Source organism: Ananas comosus, linkage group 17 (genome assembly GCF_001540865.1).
Source record: "Ananas comosus cultivar F153 linkage group 17, ASM154086v1, whole genome shotgun sequence".
Classification (NCBI taxonomy): Eukaryota; Viridiplantae; Streptophyta; class Magnoliopsida; order Poales; family Bromeliaceae; genus Ananas; species Ananas comosus.
Window position 1 is genome coordinate 11,136,622 of NC_033637.1, and position 11,872 is coordinate 11,148,493.

General features: G+C 36.2%; 1 long non-coding RNA gene across 2 annotated transcripts; it reads left to right on the forward strand.

Moving 5' to 3' along the window:
* Positions 9,216-11,547, forward strand: LOC109722769. Of its 2 annotated transcripts, none has more exons than XR_002219540.1 (4): positions 9,216-9,468; positions 9,988-10,564; positions 10,907-11,145; positions 11,227-11,547. It is a non-coding gene; the product is annotated as an uncharacterized LOC109722769 (long non-coding RNA). The 2 variants fall into 2 exon arrangements; XR_002219539.1 differs by having other exon boundaries at positions 9,217-9,468; positions 11,052-11,145.

Below are 11,872 nucleotides of genomic sequence, written 5' to 3' on the forward strand. Positions count from 1 at the left end.
ATATAAAACAAACGATAACTACCGGAGTCAATGAATTCCATTCCGATTCTATAGTCTAAAATAGGTGAACCAAACATGCCCTAATTCTTGCTACTAATTAAGCCCGGCCTAGTCATAATAAAGTATCAAATTCAGTCAGGTCCACAAAAAATCGAATCTGACAGACAGGGCCTAATTTACGGAAATAGTTTGAAGTAGCTACCCACGGGCATATGGACCTAGGAACGGGTTTAGAGTAGTTTGATCTTATCCCAAAGTAGAAATTCCTATTATTTAACCGAACTAAAATTCAATTAAATCACACATTGTCGCTTGGTGCTTCCCTTCTTGAGATGGAGAGGATATATACTTAATTTTAACAAAATGAAACAAACAAGTTTTTGGTTGATACAAATTTTATAAGAAAGAGATGTTGCGATGGCCCACAAGCGAACAAGGCCTAACTACCTATTTCAGAGAAAACCTTGGTTTTTCATAGAACTATAGGCCCATTTGAAATAAACCCCTTTACTTTTCATTTTGATTGATATCCGAAAAGTTCTAACTAATCTAACTTGATTTATTTTGTTTAGTTAAGTTGGAAATTTGATAACAAAATTGACAATATTAATTGAGTAATTAAATTTGATGAAATGGGTAATAAATTTAATGAAATGGATAATAAATTTGATGAGATCTCTAATCTATTTACTGAAAAACTATTTTTTAAAAAAATATCAATAGTTAAAGAATGTCTCAATTAACGAAAAAGGACATACTGCTGGGTGTTAGCCTGTTAGGTGCACCGGCGAAGGGCCTCGGCTGGCCTGTTAAAAGTCCATTTTGCTTTCCATGCTGCCATTTAACCTATTTCAAATCTGCAAAGTTTTCTTTTTTAGATCGAAATGAAGCACTCCAAAAATGAAGTTATTATTATTATTATTTTTTTTTTGAGAAATAGGTAGCACGCTACCCGCTTCGTTTATTTCATTTAAAAATAAGCTTAGCTGGAAATGTGAATCAACTAGGATTCGAACTTGGGTTTCGGGTACCAACCACTAAGCCCATTGCCATTTGCTCTAGAGACAGTCAGTGAAGTTATCAAAGGTTGATACTTATCGAAGCCCATCTGATTCTATCCTTGGGCTATTACTAGGCATTTGTCGCTGGCCCAGTGAGCAGGCATATTAAACCTATATTGGACCTTTTGTATAGATGTGATGTGACCCATACTGAGAGATTCTGCCAGATGTTTTTTATGGCCTTGCATGAGGCTTATGCTTTATTATTAGGCTGTATTTGGACTGGCCCATTTGTGGCCTCTCAAAATATGATTATAATTTGTGAGTAAGGCCCAATAGCGGGTAGGCCTTTCTCAGCTCAGCGGCTCTGCCTCGTTATTAAGTAAACAAGTGTCCATGAATAGTGGGCGCAGTTATTATTGCGAACATGAAATTTATGATGTTCGGCCAATGTGACTACGAATATCTCGAAAGCGAGCAGCCCAGCGGCCCTCCTTAAAATGAGGCCTAATATTAGTTGGAATGTTGGGCGCAAATTATTGAACACCGACATAGAATGACGGGCTGGGTCCAATCTACGTCTCAGAGGTTGTAGTAAATACATGCTCACGAATAGTGGGCTGGGCCATCTGTATGATGTATTATGTGACACTTCCCAGTTCCCACTGCTGCTAGAAGCCTAGAACGATATAGTTGCTCGAGTAAGCAGAAACGGAAACTTGGGCCTCCACAAAGTCTCGTGCAATTTTCACTATGCTCGCATTTTATGGATCTTGAAGTTCATAAAAAGATTAAAAAGGGGTTTTAATTTATTTAGAAAGTTCTGGACGGAGACGGAGGGCAGCTTTAGTCATTATCTTACTCGCATCAAATCATTATATTGTCCATCATACTCAAACTTCGTTATACACAACTCTAAATACTTTATCTTATTCCTGCACTCATTAACATTTAATCTAATTATTAGCGTTGTTTTTCAAAATCATCTAAGAGACGTGTTTAGCTTTGCTATAAAAAATGTAGGGTTTTTTTCTTTAAGAATCCTAGCGACAATGAGAAAAATACTGAAAAAAAACATTTCACAAATTTCAATAAATAATGTTATGTCTCACCAAATCGCTCTAGTTGGGCTAAGATATGATTTAGATGATTTTCATGTATTTTTGTTCCAACTCTTTTTAGTTCAATTATATTAGAGGTTAGCATTGGATAGACTATTATGATAAAGTATTGTTTGAGATATATTTCTCTTGCCATTTTTTTTGTTTTTATGCACGTTACGTGCATTTTAGAGCATCAAAATAAATCTTCTACCTTTTGGTCTCGCCGTGTAATTTTTGCTTCTCATTACTATAGAAACTTTCTATTATCAGTTATAAATACTCATTGACAGCATATTGGATGAGAATGATAGTTTGGGTCCATCTAGATGCCATATAGTGTTGTCCACCGATAATGGTCTGGGCTATTTTTAGATTCTTTAGGCTAAGACCACACAAAAAAATAAGTATAGTTCATGGATCAGAGCCCAACAAAATTAGATTTAGCTGCTTCTGATGAAAGGCTAATACTCTATATTGCTTTATAACATAATAGCCTGAGCAATTGGTCCGGTGGGCCGGGTCTCGCTAGATTTCAATCCATTGGCCCAAAACCAAGTGGCCGAACATAATTATACTGTTCGAAAGTCTTAGCCCGTCCATCAAGTAACCTATCATTGCTCTGGCTGGGGAATTGGCCTGTTGTCTTTCGATGAGAATTTGGCAATTTAATCTGATTCTTTCTACTTTTTATCAAGTTGATAAATTTTTTTCGGTTGGGCCTTTGGCCTAGATCGGCTCATTTCTAACGCATCATGGTTCATAGTGCCTGCTATTCATATACATTGCATCATGTGGTAACCTTGTCATTTAGATTGCATTCTTCATATTTTTTTTCAAAACTCCTGTGCATCTTTTACTTACGTTATTTATTTTGTAGTTATTTAATGATTGGGTAAATAGTGTAAAAAAATAAAATAAATTCAAATTTGATATAATACAAATTTATAGATCATGATCATTTTCGCACGCTAACGCTCGAGAAAGCATTTTTACATCCCGACTGACGGATCTGACCTTAGTTTCTCGAAGTTTGTCTCGCAGATGTTTTATTGGTCCGGAAAGATCCAGTAGTTTGGCTGGGCCTTTTCCCAGCCCAGTGAATAAGTCTATTTTGGTGAAATGGAAAGAAATCTCGAAGCCCATCCACTTGTGCCTCTCTCCACGATGTGGTCTCCAAATATTCGGCCAATTCCGCCCAAATCACCCGCCAAATCCGCCAATTTCGATCTGGAGGGAGTTCAAATTTTGCCTTGGTTCCTCGATCTTAATTTCGAGAGAGATAGAGAGAGAGAGAGAGAGATCACCTTCTTCATCTTCGCCGACCATCGATCGATCCATGGCGACGGCGAGAGAGAGCGAGCCGCACAGCCCCCTCTGTTCCTCCTCTCAGAGAGAATCTCACAGCCCCTCTGTTCCTCCTGTCACTCTTTTTTGCTCTTTCTCATTCTCCCTCTCCCTTTTCTCTCTTTCCTTCTCCGCCGCCTCTTTGCCGATCTCCGAATAAATCGGCGATCTATCCAGAGCCCAGAGGGTGGAGGAGCCTTTCGAAGTCGCGATGAGGTCCCGTTATTTCCCCTTCGATCGGGGGCTTTTTGATGGGATTGGAGCGATCGGAGGTGTTTTCTAAGCTGATTTGAAGAGGTTTCATGCAGATTCAACGGCTTTCTTAGCTGATGATTTCGATCCATGGACAGACCAAACTTGGTAAGCTCTCCGATCTACTTCACTATATATATACTAATGTTTTCTTGGTATTATATCACCTTGCCATTGATTTCAGTGTCTTATATCCATATGTTTCTCTTCCTCTTCATGTTTTTATTTTATTTAATGTTTTTATGTCATTTTACTCGATTTCTTTTCATGTTGCGGAAAATTCGAGAATGTATCTCGCATTGCCTTTTGCGAATGAAGCATAATAGTTTCGAGTACTACTATTACTACTACTACACGAAGCACTATAACTACCACTGATACATGAAGCACTACAACTATTACTGCCACATGAAGCACTACTACTACCACCACCACCGCCACCACCACCTACATGAAGCACTACATCTATTCTGCTGCTGCCACGACTACCTACCTGAAGGGTACAAGAAGCACTATATCATGCTGCGCTGCTACATGAAGCACTACATCTATTCTGCTGCTGCCACGACTACCTACCTGAAGGGTACAAGAAGCACTATATCATGCTGCGCTGCTACATGAAGCACTACATCTTGCTGTTGTTGCTACATGAAGCACTACACTACTATTACCACAACCACCTACATAAAGCACTACATTATGCTGCTGCTACTAACACTACTACCTACATGAAGCACTACATGCTACTGCTGCTGCCGCACGTGAAGCATTACACTACTGCCACCACCACCACCACTCCCGTGTGAAGTACTCATTATGTTGCTCCTACTACTACCACTACCATCTACATAGACTACTACTACTGATTACTGAATTGGTGCAATTCCTTCTTCACCTGCAAGAAAGTTCTTGATGTGTTTAGCACTAGTGCTTTGGAGGTTAGGGATTGTCATAACCTAAACTCACCATCTTGCACGCCTGTGTAATTGCTGCTAAACACACCCAAATTTTCTTTAAATTTTGCTAGCAAATGAAATTGCAGTCTGTGTTGTATGGGTGATTATCTTGATTTTTTGACAGCAATACCTTGTTGGAAGTACCGTTCAAATTTTATTGATGTTTTTGAGCTACTCTTTTCGTCACTACATGATATGCCTTTGTTGTTAGCCGAATTCTTATTAGGCCTTGGTTTGTTTGTTAAACTGCAGTGTGTCGAACTGGTCAAAGAAATGCATACTTCTACCCATTCATTGTTATCTAGCCGAAGATGACAGAAACTACTTTTTAGGTAAGTTGTATGTTCGAAATTCTTTGTATGTATTTATAAGAATTAAAGGGATTGCAGTCTTGGAATTGTGCTTCTCAGAGAAAGTTGCTATACATTGTTTGATGTTTTACAAATGTATCCAAAATTAGATTAGGTAGCATCTATATATGTTTTTCCTTTTTTATAGGATAATTAGTACCTGCATACGTGCCATAGCCCTTTGTTCAGTCCGTTCCTGCTACATCCAAGCAAAGCCTGTCAATGTCGTGGTTATTTTTTTCGGCTTTCGGCCCTTGTTTAAGTCAATTAGGCCCACTTCGCTCCTACAATTACAGTTTTTTGTCTAGATTTTTAGTAAAGGATTTGTGGATGTAAGGGTTTTGAGTTACAGTTTTGGGGTATAGTTTTGGATGTACTTGTGAAGCTTAAATCCTCATTAGCTCAAGGTAATTTGTAGTTAATTACAATATAAATATAATTTACAGTATTAGTAATTTTTTTATCCTCAGTGGCCTTGTTTGGCTAGTTGCTTGGATATGTCTTGTAGCCTGTTTTGAAGATACAAAATAAGTGAGTTCTTCAAGAAAATAAGTAAGTTTTTGACTGTCTAATTTGGTACAATGTGATATTTTAATATTTTTTAACACAGTATATTTTGCTTGTCATGTTATTAAATGCCTACAAGGAAATTATATACTTTTTTCAATTTTCTTAAGTTGGAAAATTATGTTGAAGTCCTTGAGCATGAAAATTGTCACTCAAAGTAGTTCCTTTTCTATATCCTTAATAGGTTTTCGTTTTTGCAAGTTCTCTCTCCCTCTCTCTCTCTTACAATTTCTTCTAGATTTCTTATCACTGCTAGGAGTTGGAAAGGGATTTGTCTGATCGTGTTTACATGTTGAGGATTTTGGCAGTTATTCTTTGACTCAGCGAATGGGAATATAAGTTATCTTTATCACGGTCTGGTTTTGATATACTTGTTTTGCTACTCCAAGGCCAAAACATGCAGATTGTGAACTAAGGAGTGGTAATATGTCAATTAAAAGATTTGCATGTAAACATAGGTTACCTGATTGAGTGTATGCCATTGTAAATTAACTGGATATTAGTAGCACTTAAGGTGATTAACATTCTGCCTCCATAAGAATATAAAATTTCATACTTTAAAGCTTGATTGTTTATTTGTGTATGGAAATGAAATTGTAATTTCGTACACAACACAAATTTGTTTGTGAGGCAAGTATTGCTTGAAATCAAAGCTTGATTTGAACTCAAATGGAAACAAAATTTTGAAAGTAGATTTCTTTGGATCTCTTTTGTAGCTTCCTAGTTCTTTCCCCTCTAGTCTCACTAGAGATATAGATTGGTGTATGTTTACAGATTCTCTGCCCTCTTCTCTTTAGGGCATGTTTGTTTCAACGTAAGTAGAGTTGGGGTGGAAGTGGACTTTGGGTTGAAGTGGAGTTGGGGTGAAAATTAGTTCACTTCTGCTGTTTGTTTTTAACTGTGGAAGTGCAGTTTTGCGAGTTCTGTTGTTTGTTTGGTAGGAAGTAGATGACGTAAAAAGTGTAGCTCTCCACACCCGGTATACTTACCTCCAAAGTGATATTATTGTCTATTTTATAACTTATAGTGAATAATAAATTATAATAAATAAAAATTAATATAATTATATATGTATATAATTATATATATGTATAATTATAAAATAAAATTTTAAAAAATTATATTATTTGTTTGCATATAAATTATAATAATGCAACAAATAAAATTCTAAAGTTAAAAAATTATTAACATTTAACAAATTTATTTTTCATCATTTTCTAAATATACAAATTAAACAAAAAATATATTAAAGCTTACCTAATCAAATTTGATCATATTTTAGACATACAATCAAAATAAAAAATTTAATTATTTTCACAATTGAATATATTTGGATGAAATGAAGAGGTAACCCTAACACATTAATCCATTCTTGCCTTTTTTTCACTTCACCGAAATTGACTTCGCCCCATGGGAGGGCGAAGTCAAGTTCCTTATTTTGGGTGAACTGAACTTTCGGGCGTAATAAACTTACGGTGAACCAAACAGCGGAAGTGGTTAGTTTTCACCGAAAATCACTTTCCCCGTCCCACTTCCACCCCACTTCCGTCGAAACAAACAGGCCCTTAGGGGGTTTAAGGGTTTATGCGTGCAGCCATGCGCGGTTTAGGGGTTTTATGGTTCTAGGCTTGTAGGTTTTGGGGTGTGGGCTTAATGATATTGGGTTTTAGCGGTAAGGGTATAGGAGGTATTGGGGGTTTTAGGATTTAGGGTTTATTGGAAATGTTTACTGATTTTTTAGTGAATATTTGCAGGCTTATGTTCATATTTTAGCCTATATAATGTGTTAAGTTACTGTTTATTTTCTTTTAAAAAAATAATTGAGAAATTCCTGTGATTCTCTCTCTCTCTCTCTCTAATATTTTCACCAGTAGGAGTTGAAAGAAGTTTTATTTGCAGGTTGAAGAATTTCAGTTTGTATCTTGGGGTTATTGGTTGATTTGGCATGAGCAGAATGACACCAATGGATAGTATTGATGTCGCTTTTGGAGATCATTTTATAATTTCTGGATTTCCCTAGCAATAATCTGTAAGTTTTCATTGATTTTTATCGCTAAAACTCGTTAGATTTCTTAATCACAATTGGTTTAAGTCTTTAAGATTTAGTTGTTTGAACAATCTAAGGATATCTGATTGTGGATAAGATTTAGTTGTTTGAACAATCTAAGGATATCTGATTGTGGATAAGATTTAGTTGTTTAAGATTTGCATATTCTATAATTACTTGATTGTCTGTTTTGTCATTGAAACATTAACTATATTGGATTAGCAATGCAATTTGATTAATATTCTGTATCTTTTAATCTTTTTTTGTGCAATGTGCTTAAAAATTAGAATGTATAATTCTTTCAAGAAAAAAATTTTGGTACAAAAATGTATTTTATATATTTTTTTGAAAAAAGAAGAGTTTGTCCTCCTACATATTCTATGGCTGGTTGAATGTAGTTGGCACTATTAAATCAAATTGTAATAACTTAAACGATGCAAGTTGATTTGTGACATTTTGACCATAATTTGAATATTGCTAAATGCAATAGAAATAAATTTTTGAAAGAGACTGGATCTCTTTCTTAGTTCCTCATCTTTCTTCTCTTCTCTTAGCTAGAGGTATAGGTTGGTCTAGATTTTGAGGTTCTCCCTCTTTTCTAATTCTCTCAACTAATGTTAGGTTTGTGGTATTGGCTCAATTATTTATTAATTGCATATGAAAACAGAATTTTAATAACTTAAAAAATTCAAGTTGGTTGTGAAAGCTGTGTTGGTAGTAACCAAAACAAATTGGAACAACGAGAAAACAAAATAGAAACAGGATTTGCAAAGAGATATTGTGGATCTGGATCTATTTTGTTGCTTATTACTTCTCGCTACTCTCCTTCTTTTAACTAGAGGTTACAGACTGGTTTAGAATTGTAGATTCTCAACTCTCTTCTCTAATTCTCCCAACTATGTTCTGTGTTTTAGGGTCTAGGAACAAGAATAGGAAAGTTGAAGTTGTAACAGAGGTAGCACCAGGTTGTATGGTCTATGTTGTGGTCTGTGGTCTATGGTTCAACATAATTTGGGCTACTATGTGCTACTTCTTTCAAGTTGATGAAGTTTCTAAAATGTCAAGTGCACATTGATGATTGCTCTTTGAAAACTAGTCACTTCTTGTCAATTTGAAATCGACCAAGTGTTCCTTTTGAGGTCACTAGGGAATAGATACAAAGCTCCAAACTGGAGACTGGGTTTTTAGTTTTAAATAAATGCAAATTTTGCTATCCATGGGTTGGTTGATGAAGTTCGTGAAAGTGCACCAAAGGTAAGTCTATTCTATTCCAAAATGGTCAGTATTCTGTATGCTTGCGTTTTCTTCCATAATGGTGTGCCATGTGCCAATATTTCCACACTTAGCCAAATGACTCAAATAGAATGCCCAATGCACTTTTTAACTCTCCTTTAAGGCATGACGTCCATTTTCTTAGGTGAATTTCTTTTACTTTCAATGATAGTCAGAAATAAAACCACAACAACGATTTTGAGTTATTTACAATAGAAACTGGTTTTTTTTGTGAACTCAAGTCTTTTAAAATTTTGTTGTATGGATATATTATTCATCTTTACTTTCCTATGATCTAATCAAGTACCATGGGGCACTATGGACATAATCTTGATCAGTTGCTGTCATGGTTGTCAGGAATTAGATCTCTTGTTTGAGGCAAGGAGCAGCGAGAAATGTTTGGATTTGTTCAGGAGATTATCTCCTCATATTGCGGATAGCATATATGTGCCTAAGATAAATTGGAATCTGAGTACTCCTAGACTTCTGACCATGGAATTTGTGGATGCTGCGGAACTAACTGATGTTACTGGCATTCAGAGGATGGGTATTCAACCTGCAGATGTCTCAAAATTAGTAAGTTCTCTTGTACATCTAACTTGGCAATTAATATATGGTCAGAATCACTATAGAATACTTTTTTCCTCCTACATCTCTCTTGTCTGAAAAGATATTCCTTACTGTCAGAATGGGCTCTTCTTTCTTGCAAGACAAATAAAGGATTGAATTCTAGTCCTTCTAAAACTAGTAAAAAAACCTATAGGAAAAAGTGTAGACTGCCATTAGTGCTTCTAGCCTCTTTATAGTACAGTTTAATTCATTGGAATTTTCTTAGAGAACAAAATGTCAGAAAAATGATTCTATCAAATTCCATTTCCCTCAGCTGGAAACTATTGGCTTACTATTTCTATTTCATATAATAGTGAATAGGAAGATTTTAAGATATTCCACTATCCAATCTAGTATAGAAATATATGTTATTTGAATAAAGCTAGACCGATAGTTCTTCTTTACCTCTTTTGATTTATCACATCTATTTACCTTTTCCTCTTATTCGATTATCGTAAGTTAAGAAGTTGACACCTACCCTTTTAGGTACAGTACAATCGCTATCTTCTTTCGAATTGATAAAGGAAGAAGGGGGAAAGTCAAGAGTTTCTAGCCTTCCTCTAGGGTCAATAGACATAAAGGGAGTGCTTCTCCCCCATAGGAAGTATAAGTATAACTTCACTTCGTAAACAGCAAGGACGGAATCCATCTTCCTTCTTACTGAACAATTCCCATCCCTTTCCCTTCCTCCGACTAAAAGGTGTTTGAAACAATACGAATCAGGGTCTTATTGGTGGCCTCGGCTTGGCCATTGCCCTGAGGGTAGAAAGGTGACGAGAATCTTTTGCCGAAGGTGGCCATTTGTGTGCGGTTTTGAATTTCGGGCCGTTGTCGGAGACCTTAGGCACACAGATCTGGCAAAGATGTTGCGCATGATGAAACGGATGAGATGGGCGGCTTCAATCTTAGTGAAAGATTCAGCTTCGGCTCATTTGGTGAAAGATTTTAGCAAAATGACTGAATTTTGCAGAGATGACTGTTAAGCATGGTTTTGTTCATTGTGACCCGCATGCTGCCAACATGATGGTTCGGCTTTTGCCATCCAGCAAATGGAATATTTTTGGTGAGTAACTTATTCATTTTTGACATTTTGATTTTACAAGTTGAAGGATCGTCCAGGTCTATAGTAAATATACTTTTTATAAAATTCTGGTTTTTATTTTTATTTATTTTTTGGTGGGGAGGAGTTCAGCTTCATGATTCTTTCGGCAAAAGAGATATACTTATTTGTTCTCCCTATGTGTACAGTGATGATTATACTGATTATTGTGGATATAAGCTTCCTTGGGGGTTCACATCTAGCCTACTCGACTTGCACAATTGATTGTTTCTACTTCTAGCTTCTTGTATTTTCCTATTTCATTGTATGTCTAAATGTGTTACTGTACTTTTACTTTAATCTCAGGTTCTTATTTTTGTGTTCGTAAACCAGCTGAAAGCTTGACTGGGAATGATTGCCAAGTGGTGTGTTAGGCTAGTGTCGGAAAAGTAACTTTGTAGTGCATCATCGTTTGGTTTTCTTTTCCTTTTCTTTTTTTCCCTGAATGCAGGAAGAAAAAAAGCCTCAACTGATACTGCTTGATCATGGCCTCTAAAAAGAACTTGATTTATTCAACTAGAACAAGCTATGCTGCACTTTGGAAGGTGTTGGATGCTTTTCTTTCAACGCCTGTAACTTCCTAACCATTTTAGTCTATGCTTGCTAAAATTATAATACGCATGTAGGGGCTTGTTTTTGCTGATGTAAATGCAATAAAAGAGAAGAGTGTATTGGGTGCTGGTGAGGATTATGCACTGTTTGCTGGGGTACTCATGATGAGGCCGTGGAAAAGGGTCATGTTGATCATTTGGTCCTAGAAGGGAATGAGGGTGATCGTTCTGAGCTTCAGGTAAGTTGTAATGTGTTTCTCAAGCATACAACAACATGAATAGCTTTACATTATGCTGTTTCGTGTTTGCTTTAGTTACATTATTTTTCTTTTCCATTTTACTTTGATTGCTGACTGAATGCTCCATTTTTTGGGGGTTTTACATCTTTTCTAACTACTGCCAATTTTTTCCCCTTTTATGATCCCTCTCACATTGTTCCTCAAATTTATGTCCTCGCATTGAGGTTGTATATGCTCTTTGTGGGAAATTTCAAAGATAGTTGTAGATAGGTAGGCAGGGGACAGCCCGATGTGTCAGCAGATTCTCAGAGGCCAAGGCAGCTTCGAGAGTTCAAGTACAGTTATATATGATTCCTATAAATTAACTAAAGGGAATGGTTGGTCATCAGGAATTTAGGATCATCAACATGACAACATATAAAGTTGTCAAACATGTATGGAACTGGTTCGTAATTTACAGCCACACAAGTGATTTTGTAATG